Source organism: Rattus norvegicus, chromosome 18 (assembly GCF_021556685.1).
Source record: "Rattus norvegicus strain SHRSP/BbbUtx chromosome 18, alternate assembly SHRSP_T2T, whole genome shotgun sequence".
NCBI classification, from domain to species: domain Eukaryota; kingdom Metazoa; phylum Chordata; class Mammalia; order Rodentia; family Muridae; genus Rattus; species Rattus norvegicus.
The window spans coordinates 40,210,602-40,223,610 of record NC_141551.1 but is presented as its reverse complement, the minus strand read 5'-3'; the positions used below and the strand labels follow the sequence as shown (position 1 = coordinate 40,223,610).

Below are 13,009 nucleotides of genomic sequence, written 5' to 3'. Positions count from 1 at the left end.
GTCTTGAGGTCTGGACAGAAAGTTCTCAAATGAAGAAAAAGAATGGCTAAAACTAAGTTTTAAAACTTAAAATTTGCATGGCAATTAGGAAAATGAAAGTCTAAACAACTTGGAGAGTTCATGTTGCTGAAGTCATCATGCAAAGATCAACAAACAGGTGAGAATAAATTATGGGGAGTGTGGGGAAAGAGGACTCTCATTCTCATTGTAGGGAGTGTGGGGAAAGGTGACTCTTTTTCTCATTGTTGGTGGAATTGCAATCTGGTCTAGCCATTCTTTCTGGAAGTCTGTGTGGAATTCTCAGAAAGCTAAAAATAAATCTGCCATAAGACCCAGCTATACAACTTTTTGGCATGTGCCCAAAGGACTCCACATCCTAGTTCACAGAAACATGCCCAGTCATGTTCACTGCTGCTCTAGTTACCATAGCTAAGAAATGGAGTCAGCCTAGATTTCCTCAACCAATAAATGGATAGTGAAGACATGGCACACACACAGTATGGAATACTATTCAACTATAAAGAAAGATTAAATCATGAACATTGTAGGTATATGGATGGAACTAGAAAGAGCATATGGAATGAGGTAATTCAGATGCAGAAAGAAAGACATCATATGTTTTCTATCATTGGAAGCTCCCATTTAATCTTTAGCTGTGACTATCAATCCGGGAATAATAGTAGAAACAGGAAAGTGAAATGACAGTCTGCTGGATAGTTTTATGTTAGCTTCACACAACCTAAAGTCATTTGAAAGAATGTAACCTCAAGAAAATATCTCAATGAGATCAAGCTTATGTACTAAGATAAAGCTATACAAATTGTAGGGAGTATGGGGAAAGATGACTCTCATTTTCACAGTAGGGAGAGGCAAGCCTGTAGGGTATTTATTTTCTTAATTGGTGATTGATAGGGGGAGGGATCAGCTTATCATGAGTGATGTTATCCTGGGTTCTATAACAAAGCCAGATAAACAAGCCATGACCAGAAAGCCAATAAGCAGCATCCCTCCATGGCCTCAGCATCAGGTCCTGCCTCCAGGCTCCTGCCCTGTTCAAGTTCCTGCCCCAACTTCCTTCATTGACAAACTATGATATAGAAGTATAAGCCAAATAAATTCATTTCTCCCCAAAATGTTTTGGTCATGGTATTTCATTATTATTAAGCAACAGAAAGCTTAACTAAGACAGGGAGCATTGCTCTGATAGGTGAATGGGAGATCAACAGGAAGGGGAATAAGAAGGGTATGAATGATCTGATTGGGAAACGGGGAAACAGCAGAAGACTCTAAGAGGGGGGCTCTAATTATGAAGGAGAAAAAGGATAAAATCAGAAGGAGGTCAAAGCAACAGTAAGGACAGTCATAATGGACCACACTATAATTATCCAAAAACAACACCAACTTATAATACACGCATATATAGGTTAAATGGAAATTTCCCATCTGGGCTGATAATGGTCCCTACAAGAGCCAAAGATCATCTATTGAAAAACCACAGCACCATGCATAAGAAGCCCCCCCTTTTCTTGAGTTGTTGGTTGGGGTTTCCAAGAAACTTCCCAAACATTATAGGCTATTACTGCTGCCTTTGGTTAGTACCCAGTGGTGCAAGTCCCTGTTGCTGAAGACATCAGAGGCTCCTGAGCCAGAAATGACTTGAATGACTCTTCGTGAAAAGATGCCATGCAAGCTTCCAAACGAAGGAAGCAAACAGCAGGCCTACTCAGCTATGATGCATATGAACTACAACAATGAACTGGCATGGTACAATAACCCTAAGGGTGCAGTAGTGACTACAACAATGAACTGGCATGGTACAACAACCCTAAGGGTGCAGTAGTGGCACATAAGCAACAATATCTCTCTAATTAGACTAACACCAAGCATGAAACTAGAAACGTAATCAACTACGCAGAACTAGAAAGTCATAGATCTTAAATGATAGTTATAGATTCTCTTCTAACCAAACAAGCATATTCCTAACAGCAATATAAGCATTTGTTCTTATGCCCACAGATTAAGTGTAGTCCTTAGCCCTCATTAAGGAAACTGCTTTTTTCCAGCAGATAGAGATGGCTACAGAAAACAACAAACAATGAAAATGCAGAGTTGAGCTCAGTGCTAACAGATATATCTACAAAATAACTTCTGTGCCTAAGGCCCAGGGAACATTATGGAAGAGGGGAACAGAGAAACTGTGAGGCACAGAGGACCAGAGAGTCTGATGTGAGACTGTCAGAAGCTATATCCACAAAGTCTCACTGATAGGACTGTCTAAATTTGAGCTGAACAAGGAGAACAATGACAAAGTGGATAGGGAATAGGCCATAAGGCCTCAACCTTACAGACAAAATAATTACAGACAACCAAGGAATGCTGAGAGTGGGAGAAATCATCTTCTGCAGAGACGAGTACATCAATTTGTTATCCAACGCCAAATGGTCAGCCCTGAAAACACATATACAAATAACATTATACAGACCAAGCAGGCTACAATTGGGATTATACATGTCTATACATATATGCTTGTAACAACAATTAATAAAAAAAGAGGTTATGAATTTAAAAGACAATAAGGAATGGTGTTTGGAGGGTTGGAGGGAGGAAATTATACACTATAAAGAAAGAAGGAAAAAGAAAATGGCAGCTTTTATAAACAGTACATACTCTGTGTAAATGATCAAACATTTAAAAAGTAAAATAAATTTGTACTTTAAGAAAATAATGGCTGGAGAGATGGCTCAGTGGTTAAAAACACTGACTGTTCTTCCAGAGTTCAATTCCCAGCAACCACATGGTGGCTCACAACCATCTGTAACAGGATCTGATGCCCTCTTCTGGTGTGTCTGAAGCCAGCTATAATGTACTCATATAAATAAAATAAATGAAAAAAAAAGTGTCTTTAAAAAAGATGTTTGATCTTACTTTTGGATATATTCCTGAAAGCATTAGTAAATTCAATTTACAACTAATAAACATGACTTGGTACTGAGTTGTGAAACCAAAGAGTGAAAAGGAGTGGGGGTGGGGATCCCTAAGAATGGCAAGAAAGAAGAAAAAAGACAATGTAAATACGTTAGTTTATCCTGCTATAGCCTGCTAATTACAATCACAGAAATATGACTTCAATGATTGAATACATTTTATGTAAATTTACAGTGTCTGTTGATTTTTTTACTTAGTTCTCTGGAGAAGATCATCACCAGAAAGGACAGGCTATATTCACAGGCATCGTCTAGTTAATCCTTGGCTTTTAGATCCATTGAAAGCTGAGGTAAGCCAGGATTCAGTTGTGGACCTGGATTAACACTGATTTCGTTTCCTACTCTTAGCCCCACACTCCATGATACTGATATCTATATTCAGTATCACACATTTCCCCATGTATAATTGTTCATACATACCCATGATATCAAAACAAGTGTCAGTTCACCTAATTTTATCTGGTGAACTCTTTAAGTATGAAGACTTAACTATTGAGTGCTAATGATAAATATCAAATAAGTCACCACTATTTCTTTTTAACATCTGGTTTAACCTTTCTTTAAAAAAAATGTGTGTATGCCATGTGTTTGGTTGGACTGAACATGGGCTCTTTCTGAGCAATCACCCAGCCTCTGACTCTTTACTCCAGCCCTGCAACTGCTACAACTTTTAAATCAGCAGTTCATAGCCTTGATCATGAACTAGATTCACAAGAGCCCCACTGTTCAAAGATGGTATCTGGAACCTATTCAATCCTGCAGTGAATGATTCGCTGACAGTCTGTCCTGTAGATGAAGGAGGCTATGAACAGAATATAGCAAGCTGCACTTAACCTTAAAAAGAGTTATAGCTCTTCCAGTTACTGGTAAAGATGGTAGAAACATGCAGGTGTGAGGGCTGATGAGTACCATGATATACTGTGCTCCCTGAAGACAATTAACATGGTTTTAGTGCTAGATACTGATGAAAGAAGAACAGATTTTTAAGAAGAAACATCTGCACCTATGCTGCTGACTTTTAAACTTCAGCTACAAAATCTGAACAACTGTCTGACAGCTAGCACTTGGTGACCCACAGGGACACCTGTTACTTATTTGATCCCTCTTGTTCCTCAGTGGGGGCAGCTTGGCTCCTCCAATAGGCAGAGAATATGAAAACCAAGGGGCTCCGAACTGCTACAGACAGCCATGATATAGCATTTGGCACAAGATGATGAATATTTTTCTCCCTGGGCAGGTGGCCACTGCTGAGATCCTTCTGGAAAGAAGTCAAAATCCTAATAGGAGTGGAAAATCACTGGCATCTACAGTCTTGGGAAATAGTTTTTCCTTGTGCTTATTCTGGGCTATACCCTTTCCTGTTGCTGGCCCATTTCTTGAGGAGTGCTCTTTAAGTCACCAAATGACTTGTTCTTTAAAACGAGTACTTTGAGAGCAAAGCAGAGAAGCAAGCGAATTCAACAATTTAGTAATCTCTCAACTGTTTCCTATACTTTTGACCCCATTATCTTAACTATCTGACTGTAAGCTTCACCCAGTCGTACATTTAGAAACCCTGTTGTTGACTTCAGGTATGATGCTCACACCAATAATCCCCCCACTTGGGAAGTTGAGGCAGGAAGAAGAGATCAAGGTCATCCTCAGCTACATGGAGATTTGGAGGTTGACATGGGGATGTATAAGAGAGACACAGTCTTAAAATTACATAAAAGCCAAAAAATTACATAAAGAAAAAAAAGTCAGAAATGAAGGAGATGTCTTCGTTAAGGTTTTACTGCTGTGAACAGACACCATGACCAAGGCAACTCTTATAAAGGAAAACATTTAATTGGTACTGGCTTACAGGTTCAAAGATTCAGTCCACTATCATCAAGGTCAGCTTCCAGGCAGACATGGGTCTAGAGGAGCTGAGAGTTTCACCTCTTATTCCAAAGGCAGCTAGGAGAAGACTGGCTTCTAGGCAGCTAGGATGAGGGTCTTAAAGCTCTTGCCCACAGTGACACACCTACTCCAATAAGACCACACCTCCTAAAAGTGCCACTCCCTGGGCCAAGCATATACAAAGCATTGCAAGAGGGGGGAAAAAAGGAACCTTTTAAATATAAAGCCTTAATTTAAAAACAAAGCCATCTTCTCCATATGTTTCAGTGTTGTTATAATTAGGGAAACTGTAAGCTCAGACCTATCTAAATTCTTTAAATAAGTGTGTGTGTACAACTGTGCTTCAAAAATAACTTCGATTGTTTAGTTTTTTAGAGTTGTGCAAAACCAGAACTGTTCATGTCAGAACATTTTCAGAGTTCAAGGAGGATTCCTGGCCATAGGCGAGTGGCTGTAGTAACTGAGGTAATGGGTCATTGCTTCGGTCTACTCAGGTTCTACTCAGGGCCATTCTGTTTCATAACGTAAGAATGTGGTTTTACATTTTCTCCAGTGTTCATCACCACCACAGCCCATGTAGAAACAGTTGGGACTAACATATGTTCCTCTCTGGAATTAAGATCCCTGTATGCCTTCAATACGATGAGTCATGGTCCTTTCACCAAAGTTAGGAAATAAATCCTGGCTTCTTTTCACCCATTTTAATTTCTGTTTTTAATGAGAATCCAAAGCAAATCACTAACCTGCCTTCTAGTCACCTAAAACTAATGTGAGGACAGGGTGGTTCTGACCCCATACATTAAAAATAAAAGTGTAGGTTTTCTTTCTGTGCATAGTCTATCATCTTTTCATCTACTAAAAGAAATGATAAATGAGAAAGAAAATTGGAGAAGTGAAGAGAGGTGGAGTCAGCTTCTGTCAGGAAAAGCAAGTCATGAGAGGCAGTATTAATGTTTTGGAGCCTGAGCTGGACCAAACTGAAATGGCAGCTAGCGTAAGTTATAACCCATTCCCAATATGTGGAGGGTTTTCACTGGTGGCAGATAAAAGTGATGGCTTCCCTTCTCAGTTTTTCCATTACACCACAGAAGTTGCAGACATTCTGACATTCAGGATGCAAGAGGAGGCAGGAGGATTGCCACATGTTCAAGGATATTCTGGATCACAGAGTGGGATTTTATCAGTTGGTCTGAGTTGTCAGCCAACATTACTCCTTGTTCCTTGATTAGTGCTCAATAAATTTGACAGCATGCATTTTTATTCCTGATCACCTAGTGATGGTGAATCCTGTAAGAACCATTTTGAAATACTATTTTGGGATGAAGTTAACTTAAAGACAGGCATAAAAAATGAAGCACCTTTGATAGAACACTGCAGGAATGTTTCAATTATTGCTTATAAAAAGACGTCTTTTAAAAATCTAACTTAATAATGGAATTCATGATACTTATTTTTAATCCCAGAATCCCTACCACTGTGGTTAATGGCCTGTTAAAACCACTAATGGTCAAAGTCTTTCAGTCTTAAATTATTCTTGTGTGGTTTGTATAACAGTTTATTAGAGTACAAGCTGTTGTTTCACAGTCAATTTAGAGTATTCAGTGATAATCAAGATTTACCAAAAATATACTTCTTAAATGTCCATCTTTTAATCTAAAATGAATAGAACCACTTAAAGGTTAACCTTTATTTTATGTACATGAATGTTTTATCTGTCTCTATGCTGATATACCATGTGTACTCCTGGTGCCTGTAGAGGTCAGAAGAGAGTATCAGTTTCCCTGGAACTGGAGTTATACATGGTTTAAGCCACCATTCAGGTGCTTGGAATTCAACCCAGCTTCTCTTGCAATAACAGAACAGCATCTTTCTAGTCTTTAACTTTTATTTTAATATATTTATCAACTTGTTCTTCAAGAAGTAGGTAAACAAATGTTTGACAATATCACCTACCTTTGAATTTCTGAGGGTGACTGATTCAATAGCTAAGAAACATAAATATATTTTACTGCCCTTGCCTGACACAAATAATTATGCCTTCATAACAAATAGGTAAAGCATCAATTTTGGCAAATAAAATACTCTAAATCACTCAAGTTTAATATCCCATTAGAGTGTTTCAACATTTCCTCAGGTCATGAAAATATTTCCCTTTATCAAAAATGTCCTTCCTCTGATTTTCTTTAAATCAAGTTGGCATTACTGCTGGAAGGCAAGTGCTCATTTTAAATGCCCTCATCCTAAGGAAGGGTGTTCTTGGGGATGTTTTAGTATTGGGATGAAGCCCAAGGGACTAGGAAACCCATTTCTATGATTTGCTAGGTCAGCTCATTCTTGTACTCTTGGGCTGGAAAGAAGGAAGTATTGCATAAAACTGGTCATCAGCCCTGAGTCATTCTGCATTGAAAGCTTTTTATTGGAAAGAGTACCAGTGTGAGTTTGTGAACTTAGAGAGTGAAGGGTGGCTCTAAAAACTAAAGTGCTGCTTGGTTAGAAAATTTAGATGGCCGGTCATAAGAGCTCCTTGGTACACTTGCCTGTCGCTTGGAGAAAGCAGCTGTCAAGCTCCTTATAAAATTTCCCTGGGATTGATCTGAGTCAATCCTAGAAAGGATTAAAGTGCTGGTTAGGCAGTTGATCATAAACTTAGTTTTCTGACTGACAAAGGCCAGAATTCTCCTTTCCTTTCTGAATAAAACACATTCCTGCATGAAATTAAACATCTACTCCTGTCACTGGGTCTTATGTGATAGGATTCGATGTGACCTAAACTAATTCATTGCTCTGGTCCAGAATGCTTTGGAACTGAGTTCAGAGGGTGCCCCCTCAACTGACACCAAGATAGCCAACAACCTTGAAGTTCCTGGAATTACTACCCAGTGTTCTAGAGTGGTATAGAGGGTTTACCCTGGACTGACATTCTCTTGGCTTCCAGAATAAAACAAAAAAGTACTGATTAGTGTGATGTTTTTCAAACCGCTATGAACTTGGAAATCTTTATATGGAATTACTAGTGAGATAGAAGAAACCTGAGTCACCTGGAGATCTTGCTTTGATTGTTTAATCAAGTCTAGAAAACTTATTAAAGAACCACTTATACTCACACCTTTGAATAGATGGCTATTACTCTACATTTAAAGACAATCATGCCTCAAAATTCATTCGCTCATAGTCTAAAGGGCCAGATGGCCAAGAAGAATTATGATCATGTTACAGAAGTAGGGAAGCCAAAGATATACATGAATGACTTTTCTAGTAAAAGTGAAAAGTTGCCCTTATCAACATGATTTCTCTTAAAACAATCATTTATTCAGGAGTAAAGGAAAATGCATAGCTTGCAGGACATGTTACATTCACACATGGAAACAGAAAATGGAAGAAAGGATTATGCTAGGTAAAATGATGACTCCTAGTGTAAAACTGGAGGTAATTGGAAACTAGTTGGTGCTGAAACAAAATAAAACAAACAAACAAACAAAAAACCCAAAACAAAATGGAAACTGAAATCTGACTATTTGCCTTCAAATAGAGAAGGAAATGAGTTAGAATTCAGTTCCTTGTTTATGACAACAGCCCAAACAGGACACCTTCAGGTCCTCAGTGTTTCCTCAAATAGAGGAAGAGTAGAGGAATTATTCTATAACCTTAATACTTTTGTACTAAAAGTATTGTGACGTCTGTTAAGTTCTTCCATGGTTTCATGCTTTAAACATAATACCCAGGGTCGGGGACTGAGATGAGGATTAAGATGGCTCAACTGGCAAAGTGATTGACATGTAAGTGAAAGGACTAATTTTGGACTCCCAGCATTCCTATAAAAGCCCCCACGGTAGAATGTGGAGACTGTTGGCTGAGCAGCCTACACAAATCAGTGAGCAGAAGCTTAATGTGAGACTCTGTTTCAAAAACTAAGGTGGAGACTCATTCAGGGAGATAAATGATGCTGACCTCTGACCCTTCCAGACTTATAAACACATACAAAAGCATGCAGAAGGCAGGAAGAGAGATTTTGTTCATAGGCAAATTTCAACAGAAGGCACATTTCTACTTGAGGTTTCTGATCATGTGGGAAAGAGAGGAGAGGAAGAGGGAGAGGGAGAGGGATAGGCAGAAAGGGATGAAGGGAGGGAGAGAGGGAGGAGGGGGAGAGAGAGAATGGGAATCAAATTAGGACTTTCAGCATTCCAAGCAAGTACTTGACTGATGTAGATCTCCAACCCCAATGCTAAATTTCTTCCTGAAATCAGTATCCAAGTTTTCCTTGTTTTTAAAGAATTCCATAATTACTGGTGTTTAATATTGTAAACAAAGCTAGATATTGCAGGAAAGGCTTTATGTCTTTAATTCCCAAAAAGTAATTCAGGTGAAGATAGGTTAATTTTTTGAAAAAGATTTAATTGTTTACTTAATTAATGTAGGTAAATACTCTATATACATACATATGTGCATGAAAGAAGAGGACATGAGACAGAAAAAGGTGTCAGATCACTTTATGGATGGCTGAAAGCCACCATGTGGTTTCTGGAAATTGGCCTCCCGAAGATCCAGCCAGTGGTCTTAACTGCTGAGACATTTCTACAGCCCTGGACCATGATTTTGGTTTTTTATTCACTTTACATCTCAATCACTGTTCCCACTTTCTGTCTTACCTCCCACAATCCCTCCCTCCATCCCAGGTGGCCCAAATTTTTATAATGCTATTTGGTTTTCTATTAGAAATGTTACAGAAAACAATCTCTCCTCATGGCTTTATGATCTATTTCTGCCCAGAGTAGTGCAGAAGTAAGCTTAGTCTAATGTCCTTGTCTCTAAAAATGTATGACCCATGGCACAAATTCAGCTTTTCAAAAACTTCTAAATTATACCCTAATTTTGAGTTTTGACTAATGTAAGTAGCAAGGACAATGACAAGCTATAATTCATCAGTGTCAATTAGATTTCAGAAGAAAACAAGCAGGGCTCTGAGGAGTCTTTGTAGGTGTCAGCATGTAGACCAACCTCCTTCAAAATAAAAACGAACCACATGAAGGTGTAAATTCTGTCAAAGTGTCATAGACACAAGGGTTAAAAAGCTGAGCAATCGAGAAGAAAAGAAGGCAGAGTACTTCTGAAGTCACATCCAGCAATCCAGAGTGACCCTGGGCTGTCTTCAGAAGAGTATATAAATTGTATTTCTTATTCACAATTTATTAAAAGGCTAGAGCTGAGACATTCAAGGGAAATCCATCAATATGTAGTTTACATAAGCATATGCTATAAAAATCCAAAGAATAGGTGAATAAATACTGAAATAAGAAATTATTTCTGGTTAAGTGCTTAAGAGTTATCATACTTTCTGTAATGAAAAGAAAGCAAAGAAAAATGAAATTTGGCAAGCATACTTCATCTTCAAGAAACTAGCCTTGTATAACGTTATATTCGTTTACAAATCTCACTCAGGCATTTTCCACAGTATATGTAGCTTGCCTCCATGCATTGCTCTAAATCTCTAAGGAATTTACAGAGGGTATAATCCTCTTCTTAGACCTTATCCCAAAGACTGCCCAGTAGCCTGACACTATTGTTCTCAAGGGAGGGCCACTGCACTGTTCCAAAACATGTCTACGAAGGCTACTCAAGGATTTGTGGATTTCTGTATGTATGCAAGTAAACAGTCTTTAATCAGATCAGTCAAACAATCTGCTCTTATAAGAGAGAGAGAACGGAGACCCCGGGTTTCAGAAAGGACTGTTGTTATGCAGTGAGCTTGCAGAGCAAGAATGAAGTCATGTATGTTTCATTACACAGAACCTTTTTTGTCTGTATAGATTAAAGGATACTTAGAATATCCTTTCCAAAACAAAGATCAGTAGTGAAACCTAATCAAGGAAGCACTTGAAGGAGGCAAAGAAGAGATTCTGTGCAGCCAGACAAGGCAGTTCTGGAGACATTAGACACAAAGCAATATTAAGAGAAGACAGATGTATCCCAAGGTGCCTGTGCCCAGGGAAGGTTAAAGTCAAATTTGTGTCTGCAACAAAAGTATATGAGCCCCTCAGTCACCCCTCATTTAATAATAAAATGGATGCCTCTTGGCACAAAAGGACACCTAGCAAGTTGATTTTGAGAAACACTGAGGTAAGACTGTAGTTATCATTTCTGTTTTTATAAATAGCATTGTTATTGTCCCTTGTGGGTTTGTTATAGGGTCTTCCAAAAATATAATTCTATATATTTTATTTCCTGAACTTTTATGCTATACAATAAAATACTATTATTTGAGGGGAAAGAGGAGATATTCTAAAAAATCAAACACTTAATGAGCCATACCAGGTATTGTGAAAATAATGTCAAGTTCACTAAATTCACAAAACTGTTTTTAACAAGGAAATAATGCTAAATTATGGCACCAAATTATAATTTGGGCTTGGTGGTCATCCTGATACTATTGTTGTCTTTAAATTGGAATAGCTGGTTGCTTTATCTCTATTCAGTTCTACCCAGGGCAGAAGCATACCCCCATTTTCCTGATGCTCAGGTTTTCAGTCCTTTTAGGTAACTAAAATCTTTAGGGCAGTCTTCTTCAGCAGATGCTGCAAGTGACTCCATTCGGGGTGGATCTAAAAAGGCCAGCTGGTATTCTCTCCTGTGTGTGGACAGTGTAAAGATATTGAGTTGACATTCTCCCCTTTAGGGTTTACATCTGAGTTTTTGTGCCTATGATCTCTCTGCTACCTTACTGGGTCAAATGGCCACCCCACAATCTGCCACAGGGTATGCTTCGCTGCCAAGAGCAAAGTGGCATCTGACTGCAAGTTTATGACTTGAGGTCTTGCCCAATAGGACTTTTCCTGCCACAATATATGCATAGTAGGTTCAAAAGGCAAAACATGGAGACCACATACAAAGCTACCCAGTCACTCTTACTTTGCCTTAATCTGCAGTCTTCAAGGAACTCAAGGCTGAGGTGGCCTGTTCTCATGATCTGCCTACCTTTCCTGCCCCTATGAGGAAGACTTTCATTTCATTTAAGCTAACATTACTTTCCCTCTGGTCTCCACAAATCCTTTGGCTAGAGAGGTGTAGTAAACTTACCTACCTTTTTCAAGAACAGAAGGTTTATCCAGTTTTCACATAACAAAATGAATGGGGTAATGCAGTATGGACCACACAACAGTGGAAGAGGGGCAAATAACATGTCCAAGTTTGCTAGGCCTCTGAGAAAAGACCCAGCATCACTCAGGATTACAGCAAACCTTCCCTGAGTGTCCTACAATCCCTGTCCCTAACTGTGCATGTCCCCCATTACTTCTGTCCACTCACTTTATCCAAATGCACTGCACTCTTTTTCTTGTATCTTTCAGACAGAATGCTCCCAATTCCTGGTCATTTACCCAGAAGTCTCACTTCATTTTAAAAGTCAATATCTATAGGCTATACATCTGATGAGGCCCTCCTCTTATTCTTTAGTTTCCTAAACAACTTGAGATTTATTTCTTCCTATATGTACTTAGGTGTAATTAACAATCATTTGTCAATTACTTTCAAAACTTGAGTTTCTGCAGGAGGCTCCAAGGAAGCAGGTCAGGGACAGCTTTTTGTTTTGTGTTGATGCATTTCCCAGTAGTTCCTAGACCCATGCCTTTCACCCAACCAACATTCATTAACAGGAATGTAACGTTATATAATGTAAAATAGGTCTTTAAGCCTTCAACTTATTTCAAAACTTGTTTTTATGAGCAAATCACTAACTGTTGTGGTTTGCCCTGGAGTTATCTGTATTTTGATGCTAATTCCACTGCCCCCAGGACAGCTGCCCTGTCGTGTACTCAGGAATCAGGTGACTTCACCAGAACCTTCTCCATATTGAATTTGTAAAGTACAGGTGAGGGGCAGGTACAGGATAGAAGGAGGCCTGTCATTGGAGGAGAGGGAAGGATGGGCGGGAGAGAAGTTTGAAGAAAGAGAAGAGAGAGGAGAGAGGAGAGGGAGAGAGGGGCTGAGAAGCCATGGCAGGACAAGATGTCAGGTGATGTTAAGATTCTGCTCTGTGTATTTACAGGTTGTTATTAATGTTCTCAAGGGATGGATAGTACTGGGCTTTGTATGTTTAAGTGGGCAATTATATCTTACCAATTGGATCTAAGATTATTGTGTTGTGTGTT

The 13,009-nt window shown here is 38.9% G+C and overlaps 1 protein-coding gene across 6 annotated transcripts in view; it reads right to left on the bottom strand.

Annotated features, from left to right (window-relative positions):
* Positions 1–13,009, bottom strand: part of Kcnn2 (potassium calcium-activated channel subfamily N member 2) — a 440,314-nt gene that overhangs the window by 20,242 nt on the left and 407,063 nt on the right. The window lies entirely within an intron of this gene.